Source organism: Macaca fascicularis, chromosome 3 (assembly GCF_037993035.2).
Source record: "Macaca fascicularis isolate 582-1 chromosome 3, T2T-MFA8v1.1".
Lineage (NCBI taxonomy): Eukaryota > Metazoa > Chordata > Mammalia > Primates > Cercopithecidae > Macaca > Macaca fascicularis.
The window spans coordinates 143,750,774-143,766,896 of NC_088377.1; the positions used below are offsets into that span (position 1 = coordinate 143,750,774).

The window sequence follows — 16,123 nt, forward strand, 5'->3', positions numbered from 1 at the left end:
AGGGATTCATGTATTATGTATCATTTGTATAATCAAGTTGGTAATCTAAATCTCCTTCCCGAAAGAACTGATAATTATGTTCAGATATATACTTTTTTAAAGATTTAGAATCACTCACAGTATATTAGCAGACACAAGAAAAAAAACATTTCAAAGTAAAACACTGAATATGTAACATAATATGTATTCACATAAACACATTTAAAAAATGTTTCCAAAGGTCTCCCTCCATTAAAACTGTTCAAGTGCTGTTCTACCTCACTTGATATATGTTATCTCAATGTTATGTTATAGTTAATCAAGAGAAAAAAAGGAGAAAATTAGAAATAATTATGGGCCGGCACAGAGGCTCATGCCTGTAATCCTAGCACTTTGGGAGGCCAAGGTGGGAGGACAGCTTGAGCCCAGAAATTCAAGACCAGCCTGGGCAACACAGAGAGACCCTGTCCCTTAAAAAAAAAAAAAAAAAAAAAAAAGTTCTTTTTTTTTGAGACAGAGTTTCACACTTGTGTCCCAGCCTGGAGTGCAGTAGCACAATCTCAGCAACCTCCGCCTCCCAGGTTAAAGTGATTCTCTTGCCTGAGCCTCCCAAGTAGCTGGGATTACAGGCACACACCACCATGTCCAGCTAATTTTTGTATTTTCAGTAGAGATTGGGTTTCACCATGCTAGCCAGGCTGGTCTTGAACTCCTGACCTCATGATCCTCCCACCTCGGCCTCCCAAAGTGCTAGGATTACAGGTGTGAGCCACCACGCCCAGCCAAAAAAAATTTTTTTTAATTAACTGGGCATGGTGGTACATGCCTGCAGTCCCAGCTACTTGGGAGGCTGAAGTAGGAGGATCGCTTAAACCCAGCAGGTGACGGCTGCAGTGAGCTGTGATCATGCCACTGCACTCCAGTCTGGGCAAAGAGTGAGACCTTATCTCAAAAAATTAAAATTAGTGGCTGGGCACAGTGGCTCACGCCTGTAATCGCAGCACTTTGGGAGGCCAAGACAGGTGGATCACGAGGTCAGGAGATCCAGACCATCCTGGCTAACACGGTGAAACCCCGTCTCTACTAAAAATACAAAAAATTAGCCAGGCGTGGTGGCGGGCGCCTGCAGTCCCAGCTACTCGGGAGGCTGAGGCAGGAGAATGGCATGAAGCCAGGAGGCGGAGCTTGCAGTGAGCCAAGATCGCACCACCGCACTCAGCCTGGGCGACAGAGCAAGATTCTGTCTCAAAAAAAAAAAAAAATTAAAATTAGAATTAAAAAATAAACTATATAGGTATTCTGAACATGCATACACACATACATTATGTATTAGGTTTAACAGTTTTTAAGAAAAAGAAGCCATGCTTTTACTCTTCAAACCACAAATTTTGATGTACAGGATATTCTTTATATTCATTTTTTAGAAATTACAGTGTCATAAAAATCCACACTGGAAGTTCTTAAGAAATGTCGGCCAGGCGCAGTGGCTCATGCCTGTAATCCCAGCACTTTGGGAGGCCAAGCCGCGTGGATCACTTGAGGTCAGAAACTCGAGACCAGCCTGGCCAACATAGTGAAACCCCATCTCTACTAAAAATACAAAATTAGCCAGGTGAGGTGGCGCACGCCTGTAATCCCAGCTACTCAGAAGGCTGAGACGTGAGAACTGATTGAACCAGGGGGCGGAGGTTGTGGTAAGCCGAGATCGCACCACTGTACTCCAGCCTGGGTAACAAAGCGAAAGTTCGTCTCAAAAAAAAAAAAAAAGAGAGAAAGAAGAAAATGTCAGAATTTCATACTACAGCTTTCAGTCACAATATATTGTTGCTGCACAAATATCAAATAGGCTTCACACTATCAGTTTTGCCTGCCCTGAATATGAGCCATAATTCACACCATAATAATGCAGTCCATGAAATCAATTGAACTGAGCAACAACGACATTCCTCCGCTTCCCTCTCCTATATCCTTCCAGGAATAATATATGGCTAGAAATGCATGAGAGAACAAGCAGCGGCAGAAGAAAAGAAATGTACAGAACTTAAATGGGGAAGCAGAAGGAAAAGTAGTTACACTACAAAATGATTAGAATTACATAAGCAAAAATAAAAATTGAAGGAGATGAAGGATACAGTAAAAAGAAGAGAAAGGACTTTACAAACAGTAAATGGGAAAGAAGTGATTTATCACAGCCCCTCCCTAACACAGCTAATCAAAGCTAACAAGTCCAGTGGCTTCTCAGCCCTTTTTCCGTGGACCTCACTGCAATATAACAGTATTGATTCCTTCTCAAAATTTCTCAAGTTTCACTGAAACTGTACTATCCTACCTGACTACTCCCTCATTCTCATAATCCTACCATCCAAACCGGGACATTTAGCTAGGATCTCTCCTATGCATTCTTCTCTCTTCTCTACACTGCCTCTAAAAATGTACTCACATGATGTAAACTATAACCTCATGGCAAATTAATCTCCAAATAAATCTCCCAACCCAACCTCTCTGCCAAACTCCACATCTTCATCTCCATAAGGAATATTTAACACCAAAATATCATCTTTCTAATATAAAACAGTTGAAGTTCTCCTTCCAATTCTCTGTTAATGGCTCATCCTCATCCAACATCCAAATACAAAAAATTTTCAGTAACACCAATACTTCCTTCTTCAATTTTCCCCTAACACTAAATCACTTGACCAGTTCAGTTTATCCTTCTGTTAAAATATTTCTGTCCTTTTTTCCCTTTCCATAGTCACCACCTACTGTATTCTCACTAGCTTTTGAAAGAAAGGGTTTCCATACCTATAGTTTCTTTCCTTTCCACCAAGTAAGCACAGTGACCAAAAAAGGTTCCTTCAATATATAGTTTACCACATCACTCTCTTCTGCTTAAAATGAATGAACAAACAAACCAGCTTACCTCTGCCTATCTAAAAACAGAAAACTCCCACAATATGTCATTCAAGAATCTTCAGTTAAGACTCACCTTCTTTTTGCCTTTTCTTCAACTGTTCACCCACATATATAACAAGATTCCAGATTACTTGATTCATCATTATTCAAATATCTTACTCTAATAATTTTTACTAATATCCCTTAGCTAAAATGTCATTGCCCATCCCAATTCCACCTGCCAAAATCCTACACATCCTGTAAGATCTAGGTGAAATTTAGCTTCTTCCACTAAGCACTCTTCGATGCCCACAACCACAAATGACCATATCCTCCTCCTCCCTCTTTTATAATTTGAATTCTGATTTTTTCTATAACTGCTCAATCTGCCCTCCTGTTTTCTAAGCTCCTTTGCAATTATCATATCTTGCTCTTCTTTGCTTCCTTCTGTAGAACCTAGAATGGTGCTTTGCATATAAGTGATGCTCAATGTGAATGAAGTTTCCAAGGGGCAAAAGGATTTAAGTAAAAAGAAACAAATTACTATTGATAAGCATTTGAAGGCAATCATAGAAGACAAATAAAAAGCAATATGCAGGGAAAAAATTACCAACAATAAGCAGTGTATTTTACATTGCAGCTATTTCTCTCTCTAATAAAATTAAAAATTATCTCAAGGCAAGAAATATAGGCCGGGCGCGGTGGCTCAAGCCTGTAATCCCAGCACTTTGGGAGGCCGAGATGGGCGGATCACGAGGTCAGGAGATCGAGACCATCCTGGCTAACACGGTGAAACCCCGTCTCTACTAAGAAATACAAAAAAAAATAGCCGGGTGAGGTGGCGGGCGCCTGTAGTCCCAGCTACTCGGGAGGCTGAGGCCGGAGAATGGCGTGAACCCGGGAAGCGGAGCTTGCAGTGAGCTGAGATCCGGCCACTGCACTCCAGCCTGGGCTACAGAGCGAGAGACTCCGTCTCAAAAAAAAAAAAAAAAAGAAATATAAAGTTCTCCTCTTTGTATCTCCCCTCCTTCCACCCCCACCCAAGCACAAAGCAGGCCATAAATAAGTGTTTTTTAAATCCACATAAGAAAGAAAGCAGCAGGCTGGGCACAGTGGCTCACCCCTGTAATCCCAGCACTTTGGGAGGCCAAGGCAGGAAGATAGATCACTTGAGGTCATTCGACCAAAATGGTGAAACCCCATCTCTACTAAAAATACAAAATGTAGCCGGGCATGGTGGCCCATGCCTGTAATTCCAGCTACTCGGGAGTCTGAGGGATGAGAATCACTTGAACCTGGGAGACTAATGTTGCAGTGAGCCAGTATCACACCACTGCACTCCAGCCTGTGTGACAGAGTGAGACTCTGTAAGAAAGAAACAAAGAAAGGAAAGAAAGGAAAGGAAGGAAAGGAAGAAAAGAAAGGAAGAGAGAAAGAGAGAGAGAAAGAGAGACAGAGAGAGAAATAAAGAAAAAAAAAGAAAAGGAAAGAAAGAAAGAAAGAGAAAAGAAAAGAAAGGAAGAAAGAAAAGAAAGAAAGAAAGCCTAAATGTATTGTGATATAACAGAAATAATTCAGGCTTTATAATTACACATATTAAGCTCAAATTCTAGCTCTGCCAATAACTGATCAAGTGACACAAAGCAAGCTACTTAACCATGTTGTACCTCAGTAGTCTCATCTGTATAGATAATAACACTTGTCTTTTACAATTTTTTTTTTTTTAAACGGAGTTTCACTCTTGTTGCCCAGGCTGGAGTGCAATGGCACAATCTCGGCTCACTGCAACCTCTGCCTCCTAGGTTCAAGCGATTCTCCTGCCTCAGCCTCCCGAGTAGCTGGGATTACAGGCATGCAGCACCACACCCAGCTAATTTTGTATTTTTAGTAGACCCAGGGTTTCTCCATGTTGGTCAGTCTGGTCTTCAACTCCCAAACTCAGGTGATCCACCCACCTCGGCCCCCCAAAGTGCTGGAATTATAGGCGTGAGCCACCACGCCCGGTCTGTCTTTCACAATTTTTATAACAGGCAACATATGCATTGTTTCCAACACTATGTGCAATACCTAATTTTAAGCACTGGACAAATATAGCCATTATTATTAAATATAAATAGAATTTTATTACAAAAGCACCCAGTAACACAGAGTGACAAAAATACTACAATAACAATAGTCACAAGAACACACGAAGAGTAAGAGGAGGGAGGATCATATGGGCCCAAGAGTTCAAGACTGCAGTGAGCCATGATCACACCACTACACTCCACAGTATGGGTGACAAAGTGAGAGACTGTGTCCAAAAAAAAAAAAAAAGAGAGAGAGAGAAAAACAAAGGGAATCTTGACCCAAACCTTACAGACGGAAGTTTTCAAAATGCATTGCAGACCTAAATATAAAACCTAAACCTATAAAATGCCTAGAGAAAATCTGAGAGAAAATCCTGTGATCTAGGGTTAGGAAAAGCTTTTGAAGTTAAGAAACAAAAGATGCAAACCATAAAAGAAATAAAAGTATAAAGTGGGCTTCATTAATTTATAAATTTCTGCTGTGAAAAACTGTGAAAGACAGTATTAAGAGAATGAAAAGACAGAGAATGGTAGAAAACATTTGCAAAACATGTATCTGATAAAGGACTTGTACCCAGAATATGTAAACAACTTTCACAATTTGATAATAAGAAAACAACCCAGTGACACTTTGAACAGACAACTCATCAAAGAAATATATATAGAAAACAAGTACATGAAAAGATGCTCAAAATCACTCTTCATTAGCGTAATGCAAATTAAAACCACAATGAACTACTACTATGCATCTACTAGAATGGCTGAAGATTTTTAAACTGGCAATATCAAGAGTTGGGAGTCTTTCTTGAGGGGAGGTCTGAATAAGGCAAAAACAGAGTTGGGAGAAATGAAAAATATAACTACTTTGGAAAACAGTTTGGCAGTTTCTTGTGAACTTAAACATACTTAACAGCCCACTTACACCTAACAGCCCAACAATTCCACTGCTAGGGCCAGGCACAGTGTCTCATGCCTGTAATTCCAGCACTTTGAGAGGCTACCGCAGGCATGATCACTGGAGGCTAGGAGTTCGAGACCTTCCTGGCCAACATGGTGAGACCCCCATCTCGACTAAAAATTTTTTAAAAATTACCTGTGTGTGGTGGCGGGCATCTGTAATCCCAGTTACTTGGGAGGCTGAGGCACAAGAATCACCTAGCCAAGATCACACCACTACACTCCAGCCTGGGCAACAGAGTGAGACTGTCACCAAAAAAAAAAAAAAAAAAAAAAAAAATCCCACTGCTAGGTATTCACCCAAGAAAAATGAAAACATATATCCACTCCAAACTTATTTTTTTTTTGAGATGGAGTCTTACTCTGTTGCCCAGGTTGGAGTGCAGTGGTACAATCTCAGCTCACTGCAACCTCTGCCTCCCAGGTTCAAGCAATTCTCATGTCTCAGTCTCCCAAGTAGCTGGGATTACAGACACATGCCACCACACCTAATTTTTGTATTTTTAGTAGAGATGGGGTTTCACCATGTTGGTCAGGCTGGTCTCAAACTCCCCACCCTCAGGTGATCCGCCCATCTCAGTCTCCCAAAGCGCTGGGATTACAAGCATGAGTCACCACATACAGCCCACTAAAAGATTTTTTTTTTTTTTTTTTTTTTTTTTTTTTTTGAGACGGAGTCTCACTCTGTCCCCCAGGCTGGAAGGCAGGGGTGCGATCTCGGCTCACTGCAAGCTCCACCTCCCGGGTTCACGCCATTCTCCTGCCTCAGCCTCCCGAGTAGCTGGGACTATAGGCACCTGCCACCATGCCTGGCTAATTTTTTTGTATTTTTAGTAGAGACGGGGTTTCACCGTGTCAGCCAGGACGGTCTCGATCTCCTAACCTTGTGATCTGCCCGCCTCAGCCTCTGAAAGTACAGGGATTACAGGCATGAGCCACCGTGCCCGGCCGCCCACTACAAGATTTCTATGTGAATGTTTAGGGCAGGCTTACTCATAATCTTCAAATACCAGAAACAATCCAAATGTCCACCAATTTGTAGCAACAAATTGTGCTATCTCCACAAAAGGAATTACTACTTAGAAACAAAAATAAATGAACTGATTCATACAACTGTACTAATGGATCTCGAAAGCAATATAACAAGTGAAAAAAGCTAGACAGAAAAAGCTAGTGTTTGATTCAACTTATATGACATTCTAAAAAAGGCAAAACTATTGGGACAGAAAACAGATCACCCTCGGATTAAAGATGATGGGAGAGCACTGAGTAGCAAGAGAGAACTCTCTGCCGTGATAAAAATCTGCTATGTCATTACTCTGCTGGTGACTATCAACTATTCATCAAAACTCATAAAACTATATACCTAAAAAAGGGTAAATGTATTTTATGTAAATTACAATTCAATAAGTTTAATGTTTCAAAAAGCCAGGAAAATTCTGAATAAGAGTATCAGGATTTTTGCCCTATAGATATCAAATCTCTCCTAAAGATACAGTAATGAGGGTATTAGTTGAGCAGAAACAAATTTACAGAGGTAAATGTAAAAAAGTGTAAATCTAAAAACAGACCCAACTACACATATGATTTTAGTATGATAAACATTAGCATTCTACATCTTTGTGGAAAGGAAGGACTATTCAATAAATGATGTTAAAACAGCTAATTACTAGAACAAAATTAATTTGGATTCCTAATTTTATGTCTAAATAAATTCTAAACAGAGCAAAGATTTTAATCAATAATGTCATATAAAATAATAATAGGCTATTTAAGAAAATATTTTTATGAACTAAAGGTAGAAATAACATTTCTAAGAAATAAAAGCCAGAACAGCCAAGCGAAGTGGCTCACACCTATAATCCCAACACTGGAAGAGGCCAAGGCATGAGGACTGCTTGAGGCCAGGAGTTTGAGATCAGCCTGGGCAACACAGTAAGACTGTGTCTTCATTTTTTAAAAAAAAAAAAAAAGAGAGAGGATGGGGGCGGTGGCTCACACCTGTAATTCCAGCATTTTGGGAGGCCGAGGTGGGCAGATCACGAGGTCAGGAGATCAAGACCATCCTGGCTAACACGGTGAAACCCCGTCTCTACTAAAAATACAAAAAATTAGCCAGGCATGGTGGCGGATGCCTGTAGTCCTAGCTACCTGGGAGGCTGAGGCAGGAAAATGGCGTGAACTCGGGAGGCGGAGCTTGCAGTGAGCTGAGATCACACCACTGCGCTCTAGCCTGGGCAACAGAGTGAGACTCCATCAAAAAAAAAAAAAAAGGAGAGAGAGAAAAGCCAAAAAATTAAATTACTGATCAATTTGAGTACATAAAAACATAAAACTTCCGTATGAAAGAAAGACCAAGCACAACTCCCTTAAATAATGTTTATGAACTAATGATAGTTTAGAGAGAAAAAAACTGCAACAGTAAAGGGATAATATGTCTAATATACAAAGTTTCACAAACCAATTTTTAAAAAAAGAAAAGGATAAGTCCCTCAGACTTGGCAAAGCACATGAACATTTAAGTGAAATGTGAAAATGTGTTTAATCTTAATCATTAATAAATGCAAATCATAAAATTTCCAACAATCAAAACGTGGATTTTGAAATCTGAGAAAACAGCATTGGAAAGAATGTAAAAAATGGACAGTCTCATATATATATATATATATATATATTTTTTTTTTTTTTTTTTTTTTTTTTGAGACGGAGTCTCGCTCTGTCGCCCGGGCTGGAGTGCAGTGGCCAGATCTCAGCTCACTGCAAGCTCCGCCTCCCGGGTTTCGCCATTCTCCTGCCTCAGCCTCCCAAGTAACTGGGATTACAGGCACCCGCCATCTCGCCCGGCTAGTTTTTTGTATTTTTTAGTAGAGACGGGGTTTCACCGTGTTCGCCAGGATGGTCTCGATCTCCTGACCTCGTGATCCACCCATCTCGGCCTCCCAAAGTGCTGGGATTACAGGCTTGAGCCACCGCGCCCGGCCTGGACAGTCTCATATATAATGCAAGTGATATAGCAAATTGTTTATCTTTCAGGAAAGCATTATTTATCAAAATTTAAAGTGTATATATCTTTAACTTTCCCCTTACCCTCTATAATTTAACTTTTAGAACTTTATCCTAAGTTTTAAATGAATAAATGCCCATACATGAAGTTTTATTTTAGCATCATTTACAACAGAAAAAAGAATATAATGTTTCTTTTGAGTTATGAGTTAAATATATTATGGTTTATACATATAATGCAAATAGGAATACTAGGTAAGCAATTAAAATTGATAATATAGTTCTACATGTATTGACATGGAATAGTATTTCTAATATACTGCTAAATGAAAAAAGCAGGTTGCAGAACACATAAACAACGTTGTGTACATTAAAAAAATCACATATGTGGCCAGGCACAACGGCTCACGCCTGTAATCCCAGCACTTTGGGAGGCTGAGGACGGTGGATCACCTGAGGTCAGGAGTTTAAGACCAGCCTGGCCAACATGGAGAAACCCGTCTCTACAAATACACAAAAATTAGCCAGGCATGATGGCAGGTGTCTGTAATCCCAGCTACTCGGGAGGCAGAGGCAGGAAAACGGCTTGAACCTGGAGTGGAGGTTGCAGTGAGCCAAGACTGCACCACTGCACTCCAGCCTGGATAACAGAGCGAAACTCTGTCTCAAAAAAAAAAAAAAAAAAAAAAAAAAAAAAAATTTATGTATATATAAGATTTGTAGACATATAAAAAAGCATACACATAAAAATTATATACATGTACATATAAGTGAAAATAATACACTAAGTGAAAATATAATCATTAAAACATAATAGTATTTCAGATGTTTTTCTTCCTAAAATTTGAATTATTTTTACAATGAACATATACTATTATAGTTAGAAAATTTAATTAGGCAATTTTCATTATGATTACAAAAAAAACATACAATTATAAAATGTCAAACGAGCTTACAAAGAACCTTCAGTATTTGGTTCAAACCTCTTATTTTACAGATGAAGACCCTCAGCCTCACACAGGTTTTACTCCTTTCCTTCAGATCACAAATGGGTGGTAGGGCAAGAATTTGTTCCTAAGGCCTCCTGATTCTCAGTGCTATGGTTTTTCCATTGTATATTACACAACATGTATGTTTTCACTCATAATTCTATATATATGGAAGTATGCAAAACAGGTAAAAATTTTACTAGAAATTTACACTGTACTTAAATATGGTTCCTTCTGAACACAGAACAATTACTCAAAATGCCACTATTCTAAAATAAGAAAAAGTATTCCCTCCTTTACTTCTATCTATCCATTCCCAAACTGTTGTTGGTTAACACAGCTTTTGTAAACAAACTCAGACTAACAATACAGGCTGGGCACTGTGGCTCACACTTGTAATCCTAGTACTTTCAGAGGCTAAGACAGGAGGATTGCCTGAACGCAGTTCAAGACCAGCCTGAGCAACACAGCAAGAAGCCATCTCTACAAAAAACTTTTTTTAAATCGGCCAGGTGTGGTGGTGCTCACCTGTAGTCCTAGCTACTTGGGAGGCTGGGCAAGGGGATTGCATGAGCCCAGGGGTTCGACATTACAGTGGGCTATAACCAAGCCACTGAACTCTGGCCTGGGTGACAGCAAGACTGTGTTCCCAAAAATAAAAATAGTTAAAAAAAAAAATTTAATATGCAAAAGATCTTCTTTATACAATGTAGTGATAAGTTTCAACTATGTGAAGTTAGAGTATACAAAATGGCAATTCTGATAACTCAATTTGTGAAATATAATTAGATTACTATTACCCACACAGTTTATTTCCTTTCCACTTGACAATTTGCCTGTTGTCTGTGAGCTGCTGATCAACTTCTTATCCCATTATCACCCTTCTGCTGTTTTCAGTTTGAAATACCAGCCAATTGCTTTTCTAAATGACAATCAGGCATCTCTTCTGAGCAGCTAAAAAGGGCTGAAATGTACTGCAATTCATTCAGTTCCCAACTATGTATCCAGAAGTTGAAGGTCTGATCCAAAAGAAGATAATCACAGACCCAGCTTTCACAGAACTTACAGTCTTGCAAAGAGGACAAACAAGTTACTAAAATGAAGGAAAGAAGGCTGGGCATGGTGGCTCAAGCCTGTAATCCTAGCACCTTGGGAGGTTGAGGCAGGCAAATCACTTGAGATCAGGAGTTTGAGACCAGCCAGGCCAACATGGTGAAACCCATCTCTACTGAAAATACAAAAATTAGCCAGGCATGGTGGCAGGCGCCTGTAATCCCAGCTAATCAGGAGGCTGAGGCAGGAGAATCACTTGAACCCAGGAGGCAAAGGTTACAGTGAGCCAAGATCGCGCCACTGCACTCCAGCCTGAGCAACAGAGCGAGACTCCATCTCAGAAACAACAAAAAACAAGAAAATGAAGTAAAGAAAGTCAGCATAAGAGAAGAACAAAGTGAAGGGAACCTAACCTAGTCATAGAGGAGCACAGGCCTCCCTTTCAAGTTGAGACCTAGAGAGATGAGCAGACATTAGCTAGGTGTAGTAAAAGTGTGGAGCTGGGGACGGAAAGAAAATGGGTGGAGAAAGTTCTAGGCGGTGAGGAGCACTGAGAAGAACCTGAAGAACAAAACAAGAATATGATCATCCAGAGCTCTGGAAGACATTTCAAGGAATCTGAACTTCATCCCAGCAACAGAAAAGTGAGATGATTAGACATGCATTTAGATGAAATACATGGTTCAGGGTGGTATGGCTGTACACTAGATATGCATTTAGATATCTGGTTATCACTCTGACCATATAGCATAAAGAATGAAATGAAACCACATGGATCTGAAGTAGGGAGCCCACTAAGGAGGCAACTGTGCAATAATCCTGGCAAGAGACAATGGTAATTTGAACTAAGACTAGTAGAAAAGACAGAGCAAAAGTGGAAAGATACGAAAGACAGTGAGTGGTAACCAGATTTGGCTACAAGTTAAATGACAGCAGAGGGTACAAACCCAGTTTTCAAGACTGAGCCACTAGGTATACGGTACTGAGACAAGGAATATACATAGCAAGACAAATCTGGATAAAGAAGACTAAAAGTTTTGAACATATAATTCTACAGTCTTAAAAAATATCTGGCCAGGCACGGTGGCTCACATCTGTAAACCCAGCACTTTGGGAGGTCGAGGTGGGTGGATCACAAGGTCAGGAGTTGGAGACCAGCCTGGCCAACATGGTGAAACCTTGTCTCTACTAAAGATACAAAAATTAGCCAGGGTGCAGTGGCAGGCGCCTGTAATCCCAGCTACTCGGGAGGCTAAGGCAGGAGAACTGCTTGAACCCAGGAAGCAGAGGTTGCAGTGAGCCAAGATCACGCCGCCACTGCACTCCAGCCTGGGTGACAGAGCAAGACTCCGTCTCAAAAAAAAAAAAAATCTAAGGACATATTAAATGTCAAGGAAGCAATTTATATAGATTTAAAAGTGGACTAAGTTAAAATTTGAGGAGTGCTAACAATGGACACGAGAAAACTACCAGGGCAATAAGCAAAAGCCAGAAAGAAGAGTACAAAGGGCCCAAAACCAAACCAAATGCTGAAATTAGTGGCAGAAGACAGACAATGAAAATTAGGGGGCCGTCGCTCTCTAACGCCAGCGCCGCCTCTCGCTCACCGAGCTCCAGCCGAAGGAGAAGGGGGGTAAGTAAGGAGGTCTCTGTACCATGGCTCGTACAAAGCAGAATGCCCACAAATCGACCAGTGGTAAAGCACCCAGGAAGCAACTGGCTACAAAAGCGACTCGCAAGAGTGCGCCTTCTACTGGAGGGGTGAAGAAATCTCATTGTTACAGGTCTAGTACTGTGGCGCTCCGTGAAATTAGACGTTATCAGAAGTCCACTGAACTTCTGATTCACAAACTTCCCTTCCAGCGTCTGGTGCGAGAAATTGCTCAGGACTTTAAAACAGATCTGCGCTTCCAGAGCGCAGCTATCGGTGCTTTGCAGAGGCAAGTGAGGCCTATCTGGTTGGCCTTTTTGAAGACACCAACCTGTGTGCTATCCATGCCAAACGTGTAACAATTATGCCAAAAGACATCCAGCTAGCACGCCGCATACGTGGAGAACGTGCTTAAGAAGCCACTATGATGGGAAACATTTCATTCTCAAAAAAAAAAAAAAAATTCTCTTCTTCCTGTTATTGGTAGTTCTGAACGTTACATATTTTTTTTCCATGGGGTCAAAAGGTACCTAAGTATATGATTGCGAGTGGAAAAATAGGGGACAGAAATCAGGTATTGGCAGTTTTTCCATTTTCATTTGTGTGTGAATTTTTAATATAAATGCAGAGGCGTAAAGCATTAATGCAAGTTAAAATGTTTCAGTGAACAAGTTTCAGCAGTTCAACTTTGTAATAATTATAAATAAACCTGTTAAATTTTTCTGGACAATGCCAGCATTTGGATTTTTTTAAAACAAGTAAATTTCTTATTGACGGTAAAAAAAAAAAAAAAAAGAAAAAGAAAAAAAAGAAAAAAGAAAATTAGGGTGGTGGGGATGGAAGACTCTAAACAGTTAATTTTGTTACCTAGGAACTAAGGAGGACTCTAGATTATTTGCTCCTCATTAAAAAAAGTAACTATTGGCCGGGCACGGTGGCTCACGCTTATAATCCCAGCACTTTCGCAGGCCAAGGCAGGGGGATCACCTGAGGTCTGGAGTTTGAGACAAGCCTGGCCATTATGGTGAAACCCCGTCTCTACTAAATATACAAAAATTAGCCAGGTGTAGTGGCGGGCACCTGTAATTCCAGCTAATCGGGAGGCTGAGGCAGGAGAATCGCTTGAACCCAGGAGGCGGAGGTTGCAGTGAGCCAAGAATGTGCCACTGCACTCCAGCCTGGGTGACAGAGTAAGATTCTGTCTGAGAAGAGAAGAGAAGAGAGAAGAGGAGAGAAGAAGAGAGAGAAGAGAGGAGAGAGGAGAGAAGAGAAAAAAGAGAAAAGAAAAGAAAAGAAAAGAGCTCTCTGGTCTCGGCTGCAGAAGCGAGATGACGAAGGGAACGTCATCGTTTGGAAAGCGTCGCAATAAGATGCACACATTGTGCCGCCGCTGTGGCTCTAAGGCCTACCACCTTCAGAAGTCGACCTGTGGCAAATGTGGCTACCCTGCCAAGCGCAAGAGAAAGTATAACTGGAGTGCCAAGGCTAAAAGACGAAATACCACCGGAACTGGTCGAATGAGGCACCTAAAAATTGTATACCGCAGATTCAGGCATGGATTCCGTGAAGGAACAACACCTAAACCCAAGAGGGCAGCTGTTGCAGCATCTAGTTCATCTTAAGAATGTCAACGATTAGTCATGCAATAAATGTTCTGGTTTTAAAAAATAAAAATAAAATAAAAAATAAAAAAAAGGAGAGGAGAGGGGAGGGGAGGGGAGGGGAGGGGAGAGGAGAGACTACTGCTATCTGCCCCTGTGAGTTCTAAAAGGGTCCCTCCACACAGGCAGGCAGACACACATACACATACACATACAAAACAGAATCCCTTCTATGTCAAGCAGTTATTTTTAACCCTTACCACTGACTCACCACTAATGTTGAGTTCTATCTGATGACAAAACTCTAATATAAGGTACCAGACTACATTTCAAACTCAGTTCTCCGGCGGGCCAACTAGCAATTTTTCAGTGATATGCTTATTCTCTTCATTGGAAGCCATGAAAATATCTCTGAATCCTCCTTTCTTGCTACACATTCAATAATCAAGATGCTTTATCATATGTTTCTCTCTAGGTCTTCCTTTCCATGTCCAAGTATACCAATCATTTTTTCAGTAAAATCACTTCATTTCACTAATACAGTAGTCTTCAATATCTGTCTCCAATTCTTCTCTCAGCCAATCCATCCTACACAATGCCGAAGTTATTACTGCTAAAATACCAATTTAAATATATTATCACCCTCCTAAAAAACTGTGTCTTGCTGTTGCACACAAAATAGTCTGAACTTGGCCGGGCGCAGTGGCTCACGCCTATAATTCCAGCACTTTGGGAGGCCGAGGCAGGTGGATCACAAAGTCAGGAGATCGAGACCATACTGGCTAACGTAGTGAAACCCCATCTCTACTAAAAATACAAAAAATTAGCCGGGCGTGGTGGTGGGCGCCTGTAGTCCCAGCTACTGGGGAGGCTGAGGCAGGAGAATGGCGTGAACCCAGAAGGCGGAGCTTGCAGTGAGCCAAGATCGTGCCACTGCATTCCAGCCTGGGCTACAGAGCAACACTCTGTCTCAAACAAAAAAAAAAATTGTCTGAACTCCTCATCCTGGCAAAAGGAAGGCACACTGTGGCCAACTTTCAACTGCCATGCCATCTTAACTTCCAACTTTGTACAAAAGCATCTATCTCAGCCAATGGTTCTCTTCCCAGACTACTGAACATGCCACACACCCTCCTGCCTCTACAATCTTATTCACACCATCCCACCTCCCAACCCCAAACAAGCCTGTCTCCATCATCTCCATTTACCTAAATTCTACTCTTCCTCCAAAACCCAGTTCATTCATTTGATAGTCTCATAACGCAAGGTATGATTCTAGATGAAGGAGATTTAAAAACAAATTTAACAAAGTTTGCATGGTACTTGAGAGTTGGGGCTCTGAAATCAGACTATCTAAAGATCTGAAACCTAGATTTACAACTTATTTTATATTTAAATTTTCTGAACTCCCATACAGTATTTATGAAAGGCTAACATCTAATTAAACTTTAAAGGACTAGTGAAAATTATATAAAACCACAGTATATGTAAAGAGCTAAGTACAGGTCTATACATTTTGGCTATTATTATTACTATTTCTGTCCTCAAAGAGCTCATATCCCAGCTCATGGTGCACCCAAGTACTCACTGCATAAGCTTATGACCTATCTCGAAAGTGCCTGATATAGATGCCAGTCATCTATAATTTAAAAAAAGAGAGAAGTGCTTGACAAAATTTACAAATTTTGGTACTTTCATTATTCTCAAATGAGAAAACTGAATAATAGCGAATATTCATTCCTTTAAGATATAAAATTCATCAGTGATCCAACCAGAATATTATCCCAGGATATCTGCTTTCCATATATTGCTCCAATGACAAACAGTGAAAGTGGTTCTAAGTTAAATATCTACAGGAAACATATACCCTTCTATAAAAAAAGCTGGCTGGGCGCGGTGGCTCACGCCTATAATCCCAGCACTTTGGGA

At 40.6% G+C, this 16,123-nt stretch overlaps 1 protein-coding gene and 2 pseudogenes across 4 annotated transcripts in view; 2 read left to right on the forward strand and 1 right to left on the reverse strand.

The window, feature by feature from the left end:
- Window positions 1-16,123, reverse strand: part of RSBN1L (round spermatid basic protein 1 like) — a 100,339-nt gene that overhangs the window by 73,011 nt on the left and 11,205 nt on the right. The window lies entirely within an intron of this gene.
- On the forward strand, window positions 12,566-13,249 carry LOC107129269 (histone H3.3A-like; annotated as a pseudogene).
- Window positions 13,894-14,288, forward strand: LOC123572318 (large ribosomal subunit protein eL37 pseudogene; annotated as a pseudogene).